This window comes from Xenopus laevis, chromosome 6L, assembly GCF_017654675.1.
Source record: "Xenopus laevis strain J_2021 chromosome 6L, Xenopus_laevis_v10.1, whole genome shotgun sequence".
NCBI classification, from domain to species: Eukaryota; Metazoa; Chordata; class Amphibia; order Anura; family Pipidae; genus Xenopus; species Xenopus laevis.
Genome location: NC_054381.1, coordinates 127,873,431 through 127,887,629, shown reverse-complemented (window position 1 = coordinate 127,887,629; position 14,199 = coordinate 127,873,431). Strand labels below are relative to the sequence as shown.

The following is a 14,199-nucleotide window of genomic DNA, read 5'->3' as shown; positions in this document are numbered from 1 at the left end:
ATCTGCGAAGTCCCAAAATGACGTCACACTGGCGAATTTTCACTTCGCCCTTTAGTAAATTTACCCCATAGAGTGGGGCAGAGGGTTATTAGCAATGGACAGGTGAGTGTGGGGTAACTCAGCAGAATGAGAAGGGAAAGGGTAAAAGAAGACAATGAATAGAGTGAGGCAGAGAGTTATTAGAGACAGAGAGGTGAGTGTGGGGTTAACTCAGCAGAATGAGAAGGGAAAGGGTAAAAGAGGACTAGAGTGAATAGAGTGAGTAGCGGGGCAAGGAACTGTAAGGGTTAATGTGCTTTATGGAAAATGCAAGATAATGGTTTAGGCAAAACCTACAGCCAACCTGTACCTATAAGATTGAATAATGAATGTAGTTACACAGCTATACACAGGCTTATTATAGTCTCTATTACTCACACACACAGTCTGTCAGACCTTCTTACACTAGCTGCCCTTACACACATTAACACTAACAGTTCATTTTACACACAGACACAGATACAAACAGACATACTCTGCCATTCACTCTCTAAGTTTAACACAACAGATTCACACTCATCTGCCCTGGGAATGAAGCTGCTTCATCAGGAGAAGATTCTCTACTCTGATTTCCTCATTCCACACACAGTTGAGGAGCAGGAAGTGTCTCAGAGAAGGAAGGGGTGGAGCTAAATCCAGACTGCTGCTCTGAGCAGTAGAATAGGCATTGGGATGGTCCATTATTTGAAGGGGTGCTGACCATAAGATGTAAGCCTTTTATAAGCTTATTGCAGGTTCTTAATGGTAATTTTAAGAAATAAATATAAAAAACAATATATGTACACATATGTCCCACATATATCTGTGGGTGCCCATGGGCTCAGCCCATATATATATATAGATATATATATATATATATATATCTATATATATATAGATAGATAGATAGATAGATAGATAGATAGATAGATAGATAGATAGATAGATAGATAGTTATCTCCTAAAAAGTGAATACTGTGTTGCATCTAGTTGATTTCTTTATACATTTTTAATGCTTTCCCATGTCTTAAAGGGGTTGTTCACCTTTAAATTTAAGGGATACTTTTATTTGGAAAAAACATTTTTTTTCAAAACACATCAGTTAATAGTGCTGCTCCAGCAGAATTATGCACTGAAATCCATTTCTCAAAAGAGCAAACAGATTTTTTTGTATTCAATTTTGGACATCGGACATGGGGCTAAACATTTTGTCAATTTCCCAGCTGCCCCTGGTCATGTGACTTGTGCCTGCACTTTAGGAGAATGCTTTCTGGCAGGCTGCTGTTTTTCCTTCTCAATGTAACTGAATGTGTCTCAGTGGGAAATGGGTTTTACTATTAAGTGTTGTTCTTAGATCTACCAGGCAGCTGTTATCTTGTGTAAGGGAGCAGTTATCTGGTTACCTTCCCATTGCTCTTTTGTTTGGTTGCTGGGGCTGGGAAAGGGAGGGGGGTGATATCACTCCAACTTGCAGTACAGCAGTAAAGAGTGATTGAAGTTTATCAGAGCACAAGTCACATGACTTGGGGCAGCTGGGAAATTGACAATATGTCTAGCCCCATGTCAGATTTCAAAATTGAATATAAAAAAATCTGTTTGCTCTTTTGAGAAATGGATTTCAGTGCAGAATTCTGCTGCAGCAGCACTATTAACTGATTTATCTTGAAAAAAATTTTTTTTCCCATGATAGTATCCCTTTAACTTTTAGTATGATTTAGAAAGTGATATTCTGAGGCAATTTGCAATTGGTTTTCATTCTTTATTTGTGGTTTTTGAATTATTTAGCTTTTTATTCAGCAGCTCTCCAGTTTGCAATTTCAGCAATCTTGTTGATGCAATTAGAAAGGAGAATTCAGTTGATTACTCACTTGCTGATTGCTTTTTCAATATTGTTTTTATATGCTGTTTATGGGTAAAACGGTAACAATAGGACAATATTCTCCGTAACAGACATTTTTACTTTTTAGTGTAATGAGGGAATAAATAGTGCAGTGCACTTTGCCAAAATTGTTAGCTTTATCATAACATCAGTAGCTCCAATGAGTGGCATAATCTGGCAAGGCCACAGTATCCCATTGTGTCCCTCACAGTGTGCTGCCTGCTCGCCATTATTATTTTTACAGTTCAAAAAACCTCCAGCAGAAAATGTGATTTTCCACTAAATCCAAACATTTCAAAGGAGAGCTGGGATGAAAATCTGAAAAAATGGTTTATAATAATGTGGTGTATCTGATTACTCAATTTTAAGAGAGAGATCAGACAAAAAGACAGAGGGAAACCTTTGGTTTTAGATTAATTAAAAATATTAAGCGGTTTTGAAGTTTGTAGCTCTTGTTGCAACCGAAAAGTATTTCTTTGCACAATAACTTTGTTGTTTCTGGTTCGGTTTGTTTAATCAGTACAGGTATGGAACATGTTATCCAGAATGCTCGGGACCTGGAGTTTTCAAGTTAAGGGGTCTTTTCATAATTTGGATTTTCATACCTAGTCTACCATAGTCTACTTAAAATACATTAAAACATGAATTAAACCTAATAGGATTGTGTATTACTTTAATAAAATGGAGCTTTCCATACTTTGGATCGTTCTGGATTTTGTGTTTCCGTTTAGCAAAAACTGTCTCTCCTTTCTTAAGAAAAAGCTCAAGCCTATACAAATAACTGACATGGCATTGGACATATGGGGTGGGGACATAACGGAATGGAGCCGGTGATGTAGAGGGGCTGATTGAACTGTACAAGGACTATGGCCTATGGTGAATTTTGGACACCACTGTGACCAGTCACTGCTTTCACATAGAGATGTATGGGAACCCCTGTTACAGATGGACCATAGCTCCGTAAAGAGGAAGAGGGAATTTCTGTGTTCTCAGTGTTCTCCATTCACTGTAAGGTCAGGACATGGCCACAGCTTCTCTTTAGAACTGCTGGCAGGCACATAGTGGTGTTTTACACCTAAATTACAATGGTGTTGAGATGACCCTGCAATTGGCACAAGGTCTTCACTCCTAATATATTTGTATTTTCTTGTATATGAACATTATTTAATAGAATACAGAAGTTTTAATGAGACATGCAAAGCCATCATCCCAGTAAGCCCATGTATATGGTGCACTTTGGCCACACCAAAGTGATTTAGTAATCACGCACCAAGCTCTACCCAACACTGCCTGTATCAGAGCTATTTTTGGGTTCATTTGGTGCAGAGTTTAACAGTAAATTAAATGTAAACTATGGGGAGCAGAAGACTATTACTGCAGGTGACAAGATATGTGGGGGGGGCAAAATAGAATGACTCCCAAAAACAGGTTGATGCATCTGGACACAATAGACATCACTAGGCAAATAGATATAACTAGGCAGGCATGGATTATAACGGAAGCCATAACCACATTATATCAGGATATTGTTTTAAGGCTATTGACACATCAAACCCACTTTGAAGTGTCAAAATCCATAAATTATGACAACCGGATGGAAATAATAAAATCATAAGAAATGTTGACACCTGCCTCAAAGGATCGTTTCCCATATAAGACAGTTATTTTGTATAAGTATCTACAGTCATTCATTTAAAAAAGGATTTATTGATTTGATGACGGTATAAGGAAGAAACAGGCCCTTGATGACATCTGGCAAAGAGTATCTCTTGTACCTATATATAGTTTTCATTTATTTTACTTGCTTACTGCAACCAAAGTAATCCAGAATTACATGACTAAATAAAACTTGTGTTGAAGGTGTGTGAGGCCATGACAAAGTATGTAAGTAGTCTCCAAAAGCTATTTAAATATCTATTCTTTTTGACCATAGGGGGTTAATTTTGTTTAATTTACCTTGGCAACCTTCACATCATAAATTTCACAGTCAGGGCAAAGGTAAAGAGGAGACTGCCAGCTAACTGAGAAACGGGGCCTAGATTTCCAAGTGGAACTGATTCTGTCAGACATTGGGAGCGCAGTAAAACTCATTCTGATATTGTATAGTAATTGTGTTCTCGCTTCCTTTTCTCCCTCTCTGACGTCCTCTGGCCTCTTGCCAGAGGAAGGGAAAAGGAAATCACAGTGCCTTATCGGTAATTACAGCTAGCCAAAACCCTTCCCTTCCATTAAAGTGACATTTTATTTGAAAAAGGCAATTATTCACCAGCTCCTGTTACAGAAGCAACAAAAGTGTCCAAGAGTTTTTCTGGAAAGTTGAATTGAACAGGGAGTGCATCTAATGTTAGACATCCAACCTTTACACCTACTGATGTTTTAGGTAAGGCTCAGTGTCATCAGATTGCCTGAAAATAAAAATATACGAATACACATTATATTGGCTGAACACTTTTTAAAGAAGGGGTTTCAAACTGGAAGCCAACAGACCACATCAAAGGGTTTGCATGGGCAAAAGAGTGTCAAAATGCATCTGAAGTTTTACTTGAAAAGCTAAATAAAATTGTGTGAAAAACATGTGCACACACAGTATGCAAATTCACAATTAACTGAACACTTTTGCAATGACATGTGTGCTCAATCAAAAACGCACACCTTAGAGCAGGGGTCCCCATGCTTTTTTTTACTGTGAGCCACTTTCAAACGTAAAAGGATTTGGGGAGCAACACAAGCATGAAAAAAAGTTCCTGGGGTGCCAAATATGGGCTGTAATTGGCTATTTGGCAGTCCTATGTGAACTGGCAGCCTACAGGAGGCTTTGCTTGGTAGTACACATGGTTTTTATGCAACCAAGACTTGCCTCCAAGCGAGGAATTCAAAAATAAGCACCTGCTTTAAGAGCACTGGGAGCAACATCCAAAGCAGTTGGTGAGCAACATGTTGAGCCACTGGTTGGGGATAACTGCTCTAAATGTTTCCGTTTACAATTACTAACAAAATTCTACTTTACTGGAGATGTCAGCTCTGAGGCCCTCCAACTGCTGCTTCTGGACTGTAACTTCAATAATCCCCTGGCAGCTTTCACTTTGTGGAGGAGCAGAAAACTGTAATTAACAGCTGGAAGACTTCTGGTTGGAAACCTATTTATCTGATTGGATAAACTGTACAGAATATGAGTTTTCACAGAAATGTTTAATAATAACTGTACAGGCAACACATCAAATATATTATAATGTTCTGGATAAAATGTACTATGAACTTGAAAATCAGATAAACTGTGTTGTTTGGTTATAGATAGATGCTGAGTAAGTAATGCTGGCCATTCATGCTAAAATAGAGGTCACCAAACAAGCATTTCTTTCCACTGTTTGCCTACCAAGGTGGTGGGCCATGTTGGACATGAATTTGGACCTTTGCAAAGCATAACCAAGGCCCGTCTGAAGTAGTTTAAAGCCATCCAAATCAATAGCTAGCCAAGCCATAACAAATATTAGCTGGGAAGGCTATTGTTATAGCGCGATACACAAGTCCATAAACTGATGGATTAGACAGAAGAGTCAAGTCAGCAGACGCTATCAACCTCCATACAACCAGTTTAATATTAATAGGTTTATTCACACCTAAATTGGCAAAAGTTCAGTAAGGAGCCAGGATCAGTTTCTTGTTCGTATTCAGTGTCGGACTGGGATGCCAAGGACCCTCAAGAAAACCTTAGACCGTAGGCCCACTTTTCAAACTATTATTTCTCCTCTCCTCACTCAACCTCTTTATTCACCTAGTCTTTTATGTCTACTTACTATATTCTTCCATTACTACACTTTCCCATAAAGAAATAGCATAAAATATGCTAAATAGTTAGAAGCAAGAGGGCCCACTGACACCAGGGCCCACCAGGGGTTTTTCCTGGTATCCCGGTAGGCCAGTCCGACACTGGTCGTATTGATAAGAGGGAATGGGGCTTTGCTCCATAGGCTCCATAGGATCATCATTTTGCCCAGATACATAGGAAAGAGTAATAAGCAAGCCAGGTTTTGCATATTTAAAATAAAAACAAGTTGTCCTATTATCAAGCAGCAGTTTTTGCTTTTGGAGTTGGGGTAATGGCATTTGGGAGTGACAGGTGGATTGCAGAATCAACTTTTTTTTTAATATTAGTTTTATAATCACCAGACACAGAAAAAAACAGTCATATACCAGACTGTAAGCTCTTTTGAGCAGGGCCCTCCTTACCTCTTGTATTCGTCAGTTTTTGTATGGCAAGTATGAGGGTAGGCCATGGTGTACAATCTGTATGTTCAATATATACACTTATTTATAGCTGGGGATTTAGCAACACTTGTTAATAATACTAATAATAATAATCATCCAATGCCCCCTGGCAGTTAGCCCAATGGTTTTGATAGACGGACCCATCTATTGCACAGCCCTGCAGAACATAATGACACTTTATAAATACATGAGAAGCAACTTCAACTTTATGTCCCTGCTACATTTTCATTACAAGTCAAACAACATTTTATTTGTATTGGCAGAATCTCTGAGCAGGAAAACCACTGTATCCGGGGTCAAGACAAAAGAAGCTGATCTTTAGATGAGCTACCATGTGTTATCCAGATGTCATACATAATAATGCATGTAATATGAAATAATCTTTGCATAAATCATATCAAGCTGCCCCCAAGGTTATTATCAGCTGGTACTAGAAGTATTCAAATGGTAGAATTGATTATGGCCTTTAGTGGTGTATTAAGACTTAAAAGTGTAATAAACATTACTTTTAAAATGTCCTTCTATATATTTTTTGTGCAGACCAAAAATATTTAAGTACAAAACGTAACCAGTCTTTGTGGAATAACTCACCAAAGTAGACCGGTGGCCCAGGTGCTCCTGTCCCAGGCCCTCAGCTCATGGAAGCGGACAACCGTATGCAAACAAACTGATGTTGGTGCAAGGCACTCTGGTAGGCCACACATAGCTCAGACCAAAAGGTATGTAGATAAAAACTGAAAACCTTTATTTAAACAAACATCTCTCGCCTAACATGTTTCGTGTCACTGGGACACTTAGTCATAGGCTTCTTTATATTTTTACCATTTCTAAAATGTACCCCTTCCCTTTCCCCCTTCTGCACCCACAGCAAATTTTGTTTTCATTCATCATTCATCCTGCAGCTGCTTAAAAAAAGCTACTCACTGATTGGTTGTTAAGAGTCACTCTCCAGGTGCTGATTGCCCAGTGTTGATGTATGACCCCTAGTGACTTTTTAAGTGAATGTTCCTCTATAACAAATGAATTGTACGCATGGAGCTTTTATAATTCAGCTTAAATTTACACCCTATCAACATTTGGGGCTCAAGCAATTTAAGACCATGTTAATGCCTAAATCAGCAAGGTAATAAACATATTGCAATCTATTTTGTGCTTTAATTACAGATTATGTACTGAAATGCACAATAATGATTAATGGATTTCATAAAATGTATGCATATTGATAGAAGTTTGCCCATTATAGTTAGTTTATCAACTGCTGGCATATCTATAATCTCATAACCCTCTTATTTAGGTGAAACAGTTACATATTATGAATCACAAAAGAGGTGATGTTTTCCATGGACCGGGTAGGGGGGGGGCATGTCTAGGCTAAACAGTGTGTGTCTGGAGGGCAAGGCTTAAAATCTTAAAATCTATTTTTGTTCAAGTATTGGGAGGTATAGAATAGGCATGTCGGAGTTTGGGGGCACTCTGTTTATTTACCTGCTAATACTGACTATAGGGTTATCCACACACTCCTTTCTATTTAAGTAAGTGAATTGTTTTCATTTAAAATTCACATGCAAAGTCATCTCATGTTAATATAGGCTATTTAAATAAAGGTTTATATATAATATATATTTATGTATACACACAAGTGTAGAAGTTCAGTTACTGCGTACAGTAATCAGTAAAGTACAGCCATGAGTAAAAAGAGTGAAATCCTGAGATAATGTGCAATTGGTTTTAATTTTTTAATTTTTATGTTTTTTGAGTTATTTAGCTTTTTATTAGGCAGTTCTCCAGTTTGCAATTTCAGTAATCTGGTTGCTAGGGTCAAAATTCCCCTAGCAACCTTATTTGAGATGATGATTAATAAGAAGTAGCAATAACAATATATTTGTTGCCTTACAGAGCATTTGTTTTTTAGATGAGTCAGTGACCCTCATTTGAAAGCTGGAAAGAGTCAGAAGAAGGAGGCAAATAATTAAACAACTATAAAAAGAAAAAATAAAGACCAAATGAAAAGTTGCTTAAAATTAGCCATTCTATAACATACTAAAAATGCACTTAAGGGTGAACGACCCCTTTAAACTCTCCTAGAGAATCACGTGCTGAGCCCCTTTTATACATGTGCAGAGAAGCAGAACTTCCCACAGCAGGTTCACTCAGGCACATTGGTCACAACTAGGGTTGCCACCTTTTCTGGAAAAAAATACCGGCCTTCCTATATATTTATCTTTTCTCCCTATTAATAACATTGGGATCAGCCATCATTTTTACCGGGCAGGCTGGTAAAATACTGGCGAGTTGGCAACCCTAGTCACAACAAGAGAAATAGTGTCTTTAAAGTCTTTAAATTTTATTTTATGCACTTGATGGTGTTTTAGTGGTGCATGCTTCTTCCAGGACAGTGTAATTATATATATATATATATATATATATATATATATATATATATATATATATATATATATATATATATATATATATATATATATATATATATATATATATATATAAGTCTCTTACTCGATTGTTTCGATGTTGGGTGCTTGGTCAAAGAAGTATAATATAGAATTCAAGTATGGACCAGCACTCCAATAATCTACAAGCAAAATGTGTTTATTGAGTCATCACTTGTGAAACCAACGTTTCGGCCCGCATTGGGGCCTTTATCAAGGAATATATATATATATATATATATATATATTGAAGAACCAAAAATGCCAGCACCAAGGGTCTTGTGTCAAAAAAGCTTGTATTAAGACATGATATGTAAAAACCGACGTTTCGGTCCCTCTTGGGACCTTTTTCAAGGTACAAATACACACATGATAAATTCATTAAATAACCTCCACCCACATCACGTGACTGTGCCTGTGTTTCCTTGTGCGTTTAACCTCTTGTATGGCTGTTTGCAGCAATAAAGCAAAACAACTTTTTTTAAAAAAGATTGATGCATAAAAAAGTATTTTCAGTATTTTAACATGAAATACTTTTTTATGCATCAATCTTTTAAAAAAGTTGTTTTGCTTTATTGCTGTAGAATATATATATATATATATATATATATATATATATATATATATACAGTATATATATATATATATATCTATATATATATAAAATATCCGACAGTGCCCGCACTCAGTCAATGACGAAGCCAGAGGTGCACAATCAAGCTTGTAGTAATAATAAATAGAAGATCAGCACACTCTGTAATGTTTAGCTGAAAACAAGTGTTGATTTATTCACACATCTTATCCGACGTTTCGGTCCCACATGGTAGATATATAGTAGGGACCCTGATTTTTAGGTCCAAATACAGACCTAAGTGGTCCTTTAGTATACCCAGGCAGCTATGTCTCCTTTCTTAGGTCCACTGGGATGAAGGGTAGAACTACACGATTGAACTACATGATTTGTGATGACAGCCTTGTGTAAATATATATATATATATATATATATATATATATATATATATATATATATATATATATATATATATATATATATATATATATATATAGTAATAAATGGACCCGCACTCCAATGTTCTTAGTGAAGAAAAGTAATGTGCTTTATTCACAAATGCATAAAGCACATTACTTTTCTTCACTAAGAACATTGGAGTGCGGGTCCATTTATTACTACATATGCAAAAACTTGACCAACGCACCCACCATCCAAGAAATCCGGTAAGAGTGCGCTCACCAAAATTGACTTTATATATATATATATATATATATATATATATATATATATATATATATATATATATATATATATATATATATGTGTGTGTGTGTGTGTGCGTGTTTATTAAAGCAAAAAAGCTAACGTTTCGGGCTAGCACTTTTAGCCTTTATCCACTTAAATGGCTAATAATGCTAGCCGAAACGTTAGCTTTTTTGCTTTAACAAACACAAGATTTTTTGCATTTAAATCCTGTGAGTGCTATTGCACCCAGGCACGAAATACCTACTATACAAGCAGTGCCGGCATCCATTACTATGTATATATATATATATAGTGCAAAGTCACTGTAAAATGCTCCCTTTTGTGTTTTTGACATGCAAACTATGATCATGTTATCTGTTTAACAGGTTTAGGAACGCAATAGTTTGGTGTTTTAATTAAGTTTTGGTACAAGTAAAGTGTGATACAGTGCATAGAGCCCCCTTCCTAACCACAAAAACCACCACCGATAATATTTTTGCTCCCACATTACGTGACTTTTAGTCCCTTCCTGACATCCTCTGAGCATTCTCTTGGCTCTCTGGGGCTGATCACTGACCAGAGGAAGCGTGTGCCAGATACAATCTTTTACATCAGGGTTCTCCAACCAGAGTACTGAAATGGAAGTACCCTAAGAAAAATGGTTTGCAATGTGCAAGGGTGTGTGGTCATTATGTGAGTGTGCCATGGGCATTCCATTTGCACATCAACTTGTTTGAAATAATTTGTGGGTGACCCAATGGGGGGCAGCCTGGGCAGGCCATGGTTAAAGACCACAAAGCTTTGTATTACACATGATGTATTCCCCTCTGGCAGAGGAAACACAGATCCACTGCATACTTTTCATATTTCATGCCAAAATTCACCCTTTGTGTGCCAACACACACAAATGTCATGCCTGCCAGCGTTGAGAGGATGGAAGGCAGTGGATAGGCCTTTTCTCTGCTGGTGTATTTAAGAAGGAGGAGATGTCATGTGTGATTATAGCCTAAAGAAGCAATAGACTTAATGAGCTCCCCCTTGCCCCTATAGTGATGTACACACAGCTCTTCTTATAAAAGTTTAGAAACGTGTTAGCATTGGGAAATTATTTCTATATAGGTGCAAAGTTGCAGGGCTAGAACTAGTGGCAGACAATAAGCATGGGTAATGAGCTGTAGAGGGGGAGTGAGGTGTTGGGGTGCTGGGGTGGCAACACTTCCTAGCCTGGCTCTGCAAAGTTAAATGAGTATTTCATTTAAAAAAAGCAGATCTAGTGTGTAATAAATGATAAGTAGCAAGCTGCAAAAGGATATTTTGTCCAATTACAGCTCTTTGTCTATGTAGTTGGAGAGGGACTTAACTGGCACCAAAGAGTTTAGCTCTTTAAACACTGGCATTAGCAATCACCAGCTTCCAATCAGTGTGATATCCTTCAGTAAATACAATCTGACAAGCGTAGCTTGAGAGATGATTTACATTGTTTTCCTATGTATAAAAAGCACTCCCAAGAGCAGTACAGTCTTAGTATTTGTGCCTTCAACATCATCATCCTCACTTCCTTCACAACTAAAGGGCCACATTACTCCTTTCATCTTGCATTATGTTTTCTAAATGCGCTGGGCAAACACATTCTAAGGCGAGAGAGTACCGTTCCGGAATACAGATGAGAGCAAACAAGGGCTAAATTCTTTGCACATTTTCTAAAGAATCTGAAATGGAAATGAAAAGAAATGATAGTTTCCAATAACCTCTTTCAGATCCCATACAACAGAGCTCAGACACAGTTTATTACAGTTTAAAATATTTGCAGAGGTATACATATTGTATATGAAATACAGTATTGCCTATTTAAATCTCTTAGTCAGCACTAAAGGTTCCCAAAGATGCCTCTATGGCCTCAGAGTGGAAAAGGAGATTAAAAGGCCGGATGTTATCTTAAAGAAATATATCCCCAGAGTTTAGAATTGGGGGAAGGGGCTTATTATGTGTATGTTAAATGGAAGGAATCCAGAAGCAGAACCAAAGAAAAGGGAGGAAATTATTTATATGAATAGCAGGGCTTTTTCCTTTAGGGGCTATACAGCTATATATCACTATACATATGTCCCATAAAATAAAAAAGAAACACTCCATGCAGTTTCTCAAAGATTCTCTATCAGCAATAAAAGAGAAGTTTCTATAACATCAATCTTATATTGCTGCTCTCCCAACAGGTGCATGGATGGACCATGGCTATTTGCTCTCAGATTCCAACAGACCAATGCTACTTAGGAGATGAGATCAGTGCTTAATGATGTCATCATTATAATCATGAGCTAAGTGATGTAATTTCTGTCACATGACTCACTGAAACTTGTGAGTCAGGCCGTCAGCCTCGTGTTTTTATATGGTCATGGAATTCCTTATATTTTACAAGAGGGGGTACTTTATTCACTATATATTGGCTTACTGAGATATAGAAGTAGCTGGGGTATACTGTAATAATCAAAGAGTGAAGTTAAAGATCCTCTAGAGTGAAATTCCGACACTCTCCATTCATTTCTATGGGATTTATCGAAGGATGAACTTTCACCCATTGATAAATACTCTTTTAAAAATCCCAAAGAAATGAATTAATAGTGGCGAAATTCACTCGTGAGGACTGTGGTGATCTCTAACTTCTTTCTTTGATAAATATACCCTGCTGTGTGTTGCTTTCTGACCTAGAAAAATACCTTTGCCCCAAGTTATGGTTCGCTGCTAACAAATATACTACTATCATAGTACCACTTAATTATACATGTAAGCCGGCATGATGTAGCATATGGGGTCATGATTTTATTTCTACCTGAACAGAGGCAGAAAGCTATAGCAACCCATAATAATCATATTGCTTTTACTGCAGTTAACCAGTGAGAGCAGTTAGTGACGGGTTACTCTAATTAATATGCTCATGGGTATATTACAGGTATGGGACCTGTCGTCCAGAATGCTCAGGAGCTGGGGTTTTCTGGAATCTTTCTGTAATTTGGGTCTCCATACTTTGTCTATTAAAATATCATAAAGACATGAAAAAAATCCGATATGATTGAATAAGGATAAGGATTAATTATATCGTAGTTGGGGAGATGGCCTTCCCGTAATTCAGAACTTACTGGATAACGGGTTTCTATACCTGTACTTCAGTTTTCTGAGTTCCCCCTTACATCTGCTTCCTAAGTGTAACAGTGCCACCATGAAGACATGGCCTTGTGTAGTTCTTTCTGTTTATAAAATTTGTTCTGCTCTGTTGTGAATGTTCCAGGAGGAATCTGACAGTTTTAGAGGGAATTCACAAAACATCCTTTCTACTTCCTCTGCGTACATCCAAGCTACCCTAAAACTGCACCTACTCTTCCTGTCTCAGCTGTACTCTGGGAATGGGTTTTGTCATTCCCCATACAAGAATTCATTATACAGGTATGGGACCTGTTATCCAAAATGCTCAGGACCTGTGGTTATCCATAATTAGGGCCTACATACCTTAAGTCTACTAAAAAAATCAATGAAGCATTAAATAAGCACAATAGGATTGTTTTGTCTCCAATAAGGATTCATTATATCTTAGTTATAATCAAGTACAAGCTACTATTTTAATATTAAAGAGAAAAAAAATAATCATTTTTAAAAATGTAATTATTTGATTTAAATGGAGTCTAGGGGAGATGTCCTTCTCATACTTTGAAGCTTTCTGCATAGCGGGTTTTCAGATAACGGATCCCCCTGTTGTAGAAGATGAAACTTATGTTCTCTGTACAGGACACATCAGTGCATTTTGTAGTGTTTAGGAGATAATTATGTGTCAGCCCATCTTCTCCAATCACTTTTTTTAAGTTTTACCTAATTCACCGTCTAATGCTTTCAGGTAACATTATTTTGCCAGACAACACTAGCCAAGTTGTTGTATAATGAAGAATTCTGTTATAAATTCTCTATTTCCACCTGTGACCTAAAGAGATTCTCAGTTTAGTCAGTCGGTAAGGCATGTCTATATGCCTATATATTTTAAAGGCACACTCAGGCCCGGACTGGCAATCTGTGGGTTCTGGCAAATGCCAGAGGGGCTGCTATAAGGTGCCATAGAAAGTCAATAATTAGTGGGCTGGTGGGGGCTGTTTGGGCCTCTGTGTACCCGAAATGCCAGGGCCTATTTTAATTCTCATTTCGGACCTGGGCACACTGGTGTCATATTGTGGACTACTTAGAACCACTTAAAGTGCCCAAAACTGACCCATGTGCCAGCACACGTAGGCTTGTATCACACTGCTCTTTCTACATCAGCAGAGGAAAAACGGAAAGCATAGGCCCTTGCA

The 14,199-nt window shown here is 37.4% G+C and overlaps 1 protein-coding gene across 3 annotated transcripts in view; it reads right to left on the bottom strand.

Moving 5' to 3' along the window:
* Positions 1 to 14,199, bottom strand: part of LOC108719287 (phosphatidylinositol 3,4,5-trisphosphate-dependent Rac exchanger 2 protein) — a 176,723-nt gene that overhangs the window by 156,593 nt on the left and 5,931 nt on the right. Inside the window, exon 1 of one of the 3 annotated variants that reach the window (XM_041566484.1) lies at positions 6,755 to 7,010. The exons of the other annotated variants lie outside the window; for them this stretch is intronic. The gene's annotated coding sequence lies outside the window, so the exon portion shown is untranslated. Of the gene's footprint in view, positions 1 to 6,754; positions 7,011 to 14,199 lie in introns of those variants that run through there. 3 annotated transcript variants of the gene reach the window in all.